We start from the raw sequence: 6,037 nt of genomic DNA on the forward strand, positions 1-6,037 counted from the left end.
GAGCCTAACCTCAAGGATTATTTGAGAGGAAATTTTTTTTGTGAAATAGAAAAACCCCAAAACTGAACAAAAGTGCCCAGAAATTGGCTCCAAAGATATACGGGCTGATTATGTATGAAAAGAGTAGAAAGAAAAGTATGAAAAGGTTTAGAGAAAAGAAGAATAAGAGAGAAGAAGAGAATTGAGTTTTTGGTGTGAAGAATATGAGAGGTATGAGGGGGTATTTATAGGCTAGCTCATGCAAGAATTATGTTAGGATAATGTAGGAAGAATTATGGTAAATTGGTTTAAGGAAATTACTTGGAGAAGAGAGCTAAAGAATTATGGAAAGTCTAGGTTATGGTGATTAAGTAATGAAGAAATAAGGTAAGTATGTAGTCGTGAAATATTAAATGGTAAATGGATTTACTTGGGGAATAATCAAGAATGATTTAAGGTAGGGAAATAAGATGATCAAATATTCAGGAGATGAAAAATAAGAATTAAGGAAGATAATACAATTGAGGAAGATAACTAAAATACGAAAATTACCAAAATAAATTTTCTCAAAATACAATATGGTGGCCGAAAATTTGAGCTTTCCTAAGCTCATATTTCCGGACCTCCCTTTAAATATTTAGACAATTATTTTTCTAATTTTTAAAAAATAAAAATGATTGTGTAAATAATATATTTTTTATAAAATAATTAATTAGAAAAATACCAATTATTCACTAATTAAGATTTTCTACACTTAGAAAATCCGAAAATCCTAGCTAATTAATTTGGGAAATTCGGCCTTTTTAAATTAAATATAATTTTTCTTAATTAAAATATCCGAAATATATATAAATAATTTGGTTTTTAAAATAAAATACATGGATAATTAAAAATCCAAAAAAATTAAGTTTTAAAATAATTTTGGTGCCAAAATTCAAATAGTAAAATAAATTACTAAAATACCATTTGTAGAAAATAATAATTAATTAATTAATTAGAGAATAAGTTTCAAAAATACAGGGTATTACATTAAGGATGATCAAATGAGGGAACTATCCTTTTTCCTTTTTTTTCCTTTCTTTTTGTTGTATCTTCCTTAAACAACATTGAATAAGGCAAGTTGATAAAAATGGATTTTCTGATTTGCTCATGGTTTGGACTTGATACACCTTGATCTTGTGTCCCAAATACTTGATTCTTCCTAGTTGGTGATGGAAAACACGTTTTGAGAGTGTTTTTGGTTGAATTTGACAAATTTTAACGCTAAGGTAGTAAGGTTAAGAACTATGAGGCCATTTGAAACCCTGGTTCATGGGAAAGTGATAAGATGAAGTTTCTATCTATAGTGAATATGAAACCCTTGGTTGGTATTTGCTTTTTTTTTTTATCCCTTGTGAGGTTAATTTTTTTATAGCCTTCATCACTTTGTTGAGTGGCACATTAGGATCCTTGACTATACATGTCTTAATCCTTGTTTTGACCTCTAGCTATTCGAGATCGTGACTGAGCCACTCTAGGGGAGGACAAGGGCATTGTTCATTTTCTTTATCTTCTTTTTGTTTTGTTACAAATTTGGTTTTCTATTATGAATTTGTCTCTCTTGCTAACCCTTTGAGCCATTTGCCCTTCTTGAGCCACATTACAAACCTAGTGACCCTTTTGTTTTCCTTGACCCTTAGTTATCTGAAGCAAGTTAGTTAGAAAGCTTGTTTTTTGATGGTTTTAATGAAAATGAGAAAGTAATATGCTCTTTGAACCAAGCAAGAAAGTAAATTGTATATATTGTGTGTAATAAAGCAAATGCACTTTAGAAAAGTCGTCCATAGTTAAAATTAAAAAAAGCAAAGACACCAAATAAAAGCTTTAAAAATAAAACACCATAAAAATTTGAAAAACAACAAAAACATTTTAGTTGGTTTCGTTTTCTTCCCTAGTTTAAGCATTGAGGACAATGCTCCGTTCAAGCTTAGGGGTAGCGTTCCTTCGTTTTTGTATATATTATGTGTTGGTGTTGAATAAGCTTGGGGGATGACATTATTGGTATTTTTGTTTGATGTTTGGTGACTACTTGAGTTTGTTTTTGAGGTTTGATCACCCTTTTGCTTCACTTAGGATTTATCACCAAAATTTTCATTTAGCCCCACATTGACCCCTAGCCTTCCGTTACTACCAATAAAAGACCCTTAGACCCTTGAGGGTTGAGTCAACATCGGTGGAGGGAGATACTTTTCAAACCTATGAAGAGAGCGTGCATAGTTAAGATGTCGGGATATCGTTCTCTTGCTTTCCACATATTTCTCTTTTTCCGGTTCCTTCTAGGAATCATGACAAGCTAGCTTAGGGCCGATTTGAAGCTAGTAGGGAGAACGTGACCCATTTTGGTTGGGACAAAGGCGTAGAATGTAATCACTTATTCTCTATGCTTAGCTTAGCTTATGTCATTTTCAACCCTAAACATCTTAGAGCGTGTCTTCCCTTATTGACTTAGAAAGTTTGGTATTCATTGGTTCTTGCTTCTTTTTTAATGTCCAATTTAAGCATTGATCTGTGGCATTTATGCCACTATTTTACCCCTCTTTAGGGTGGATTTACCCTCATTGTCACTTGTTTAATTTGTGCCTTCTCTAGTTGTTTTTACCCTTATTTTTGTTATATTTGCTTCCTCTCGGTGTTTTTCCTCTTCTTTTATCTCTTCTTGTGTTTTCTAGTATTTTTGTCTTTGTTTTGTAGGTTTTTAGTGCTCTTGGAAGAAGGATGACAAGCTATGTTGGCCAAGGAGAGGGAGAGATGGCTTTTAAGAGAGGGCGCGCAGTATTCCCAACAGCCGTGAGCGCGGAGGAGGAAGCCACGGGCGTGGAGTGCGAATCTGGCCTAATTTCCAGGAAGTTGTAGGTGGTTGGCCGCGCCCTGAGAGACGGGTCTCCGCAGATCACCGCGGTCGCGAGAATTGGTGACGCAGGAGCAGCACCCCTGATGGATGATCTCCCCTATTCTTGCGCCGCGACCTCTCTTTTATCGAGAGAGGCCTATCCTTCAGCAACCACGGGCACGACATTCTAGGCTGCGGGCACAGCATTCCAAGACGTAGGCGCGGTCTTCGAGGTTTCATATCCGTACCCAGACGAAAGAGGGCGGGTGTGGTCGAGAGATGGCGCGGCGTAGTTCGTTATTTCTGGGTTTCTTAAGCACTATAAATAACTTTATTCATAAATTTCTAGATTATCTTGTTTTCCAAGTAATATTAGAATATTGTAGTGAGAGAAACATTTCAAATTTTAGAGAGAAAAAGTTGCTTAATCTTCAAGTTTCTTTATTGTATTTAAGATTTTTTCTAATTTCCTTCAATCTAATGCAAGTATTTTCATCTATTCTCCATTAATCAAACTTCATTTTAGTTCATCTAGATTAATTTCATTTCATATAGTAATCTCTAGAATGATCTAGTATAGGTGTTGATCTATTTTATTTTGTTTGATTGCTTTTTATTGTGTTGATTTTCATCTATTTTCTTGATTTTACTTGTTTGATTGATTTTCTTGGACTTAGAATGATGTTTTGTTTTGTTAAGATTGAATTCATTCTTAGTGTAGTTTTGATGGCTATTTTCTCTTCTCTAGCTTAGATTTCTAGCTAGGGAAGGGGGTGAAAATGATGATTAGTTTGGATAATGGTGATGATTGATTGGATTTTGCTTTGAGTTGATGATTTTGAGCTTACTTGCTTGGAATTATTGTTGTGCACCTTTAATTCCATTGTTTGATTTCTAAACTGGATGCATGGGAATGATCTAGTTTAGGTGTTGATGTATTTAATCAATTTGCTTGAACAATTGCACGGAAATGAGTTGTTTGGGTAGAATTATTGTTCCTTGGTATTTATCCATGTTATTCATCATTGTTTCCTTTAATTTGTTGATCAAGATTGGAATCCTCTCTCCAAATGATTTAATCATATTTTCCTAATCTAGTAATTCTACTTCATTTTAGTTCATCTAGATTGATTTCATTTCATATAGTTCCTTTCATTAATTGTAATAGTTTTAACCCCTCATTGAAAACAACAAAAACACAAAAACTACCTTTTCCCTTTGCAATAGATTCGTGATCTTGCTATAATCGTGTAATTCCCCCGTTTCCTTAGTGGTTCGACCCTTTGCTTATCACTGTCTCAGTAGTATAAGTTTAGGAATATAAAATGCTTGATTTGATTTAGGGTAGTAGATAACGACCTATTACCCGACTATCAAGTTTTTGGCGCCGTTGCCGGGGAAACGACTAGTTTTGCACTGTGATTGTGATATTATTGGAGTTTGTTGCTTTACTTTTGTTCATTTACTCTCTTGCTAATCATTGCTACTTTTTTGTTTAGCTTTGGTGAATGCAAAGGAGGTCTCAAGGATCACCTATACATTACATTGATCACGAAATTGACCGTACTTTAAGACATGTCCAAAGACTATGTTGAGAAGAGTCTTGGGGTCTTGTTGGTATTGTTGAGAGTAAGAGTGATTCTTGGTCTTCAAGTTCTCAAAGCGAGGCAATGGCGGGATAAGAAGAGGACATTTTGTTTCTTGAGTTTGGAAACCCAGAGGATTATGAACTCACGGGTGGGATCTTGTTACCTGTCACGGAAACCAATTTCACAATGCATTCCCAACATACAAGGATGGTAAAAGCGGAGCAATTCTCAGGTTCTCCAAGTGAATATCTAATAGAGAACCTTGAAAGATTTCTTGAGCTATGTGCCATGATTCAAACAAATAAAGTTTCACAAGAGTACATCCGTATGCACTTATTTCGACAATCTCTCTCGGGTAGTGCCAAGAAATGGCTTAAGCAAGTTAAGCCAAATTCTCTCACAACATGGAGGGAGATAGTCAAGGCATTCTTGAAGAGGTTCATCTCCGAGGAGAAGACCGCCGAAATGTGCAGGAAGATTGCATCATTTGAATAAGAAACGGATGAGGAGAGCCTTAGTGAAGCTTGGGAAAGGTTCAAAGAGTTTTTATAAGCATGTCCTCTACATGAATACAATCAGAGCTTGGTCATGCGATTCTTCTATGATGGGTTGGAACCTATGTCTAGAGCTAACTTGGATGCGAGACGGGTGGACAATTGATCAAGATACCCCAAAATCAAGTTGAAGCAACAATCGAAGAGGTAGCTAAGAATTAATCTTGGGGTGGTAGAAGGAGGAACACACCCAAGAAAGGTGGGATGTATGAACTGGAGAAGGTTGACCAATTGCAACATCAAATTGAGCTTTTGATAAAAGGGCTTGCCAAGTTAAACATGAGTGTTAATAGTGGGACAAGCTCCTCACAAGTCAATGATTTCTCTTGTCAAAATTGTGGTGGTACAAACCACAATACACTTTATTGTAGAGGGTTGAGCCCCGAGCATGTGGCCGCATATAACTCAAGGCAAGATGGTTTTAGGGGAAATGGAGGTGGAGTAGCTTGGAGACAACCACCTCCCGGTTTTGCACCATAACCCCAACAATGGAACCAACAAACCCAACCACCATACAACTCCAACCCTCAATACCAAAACCCACCTCCACCTCAAAACCAAAACTTAAGAGGAAACTACCCTACAAATAACCAATACAACAACCAAAACCAATACAACATTCAAAACCAAGTATCTCAAAGGAATCAAAGTCAAGCATCTCGACTCGATAACACACAAACCTAAATCCTTCAACAACTCCAAGCTATGAACCAACAAATGCAAGAGGTTAAGGCCTAAAATAAGATGGTTGACTCCCAATTAGCCCAATTGGCCGAAAGTGTAGGGGATTTTGATGAGTGGCATTTATGCCACTATTTTACCCCTCTTAAGGGAGGATTTACCCTCATTTGTCACTTGTTTGTGCCTTCTGTAGTTGTTTGTACCATTATTTTGGTTAAATTTCTTCCTCTCGTGTTTTTCCTCTTCTTTTATCTCTTCTTTTGTTTTCTAGCATTTTTGTCTTTGTTTTGTAGGTTTTTAGTGCTCTTGGAAGAAGGATGACAAGCTATGTTAGCAAAGGAGAGGGGGAGATGACACTTTAAAGA

This window comes from Chenopodium quinoa, unplaced genomic scaffold (assembly GCF_001683475.1).
Source record: "Chenopodium quinoa cultivar QQ74 unplaced genomic scaffold, ASM168347v1, whole genome shotgun sequence".
Classification (NCBI taxonomy): domain Eukaryota; kingdom Viridiplantae; phylum Streptophyta; class Magnoliopsida; order Caryophyllales; family Amaranthaceae; genus Chenopodium; species Chenopodium quinoa.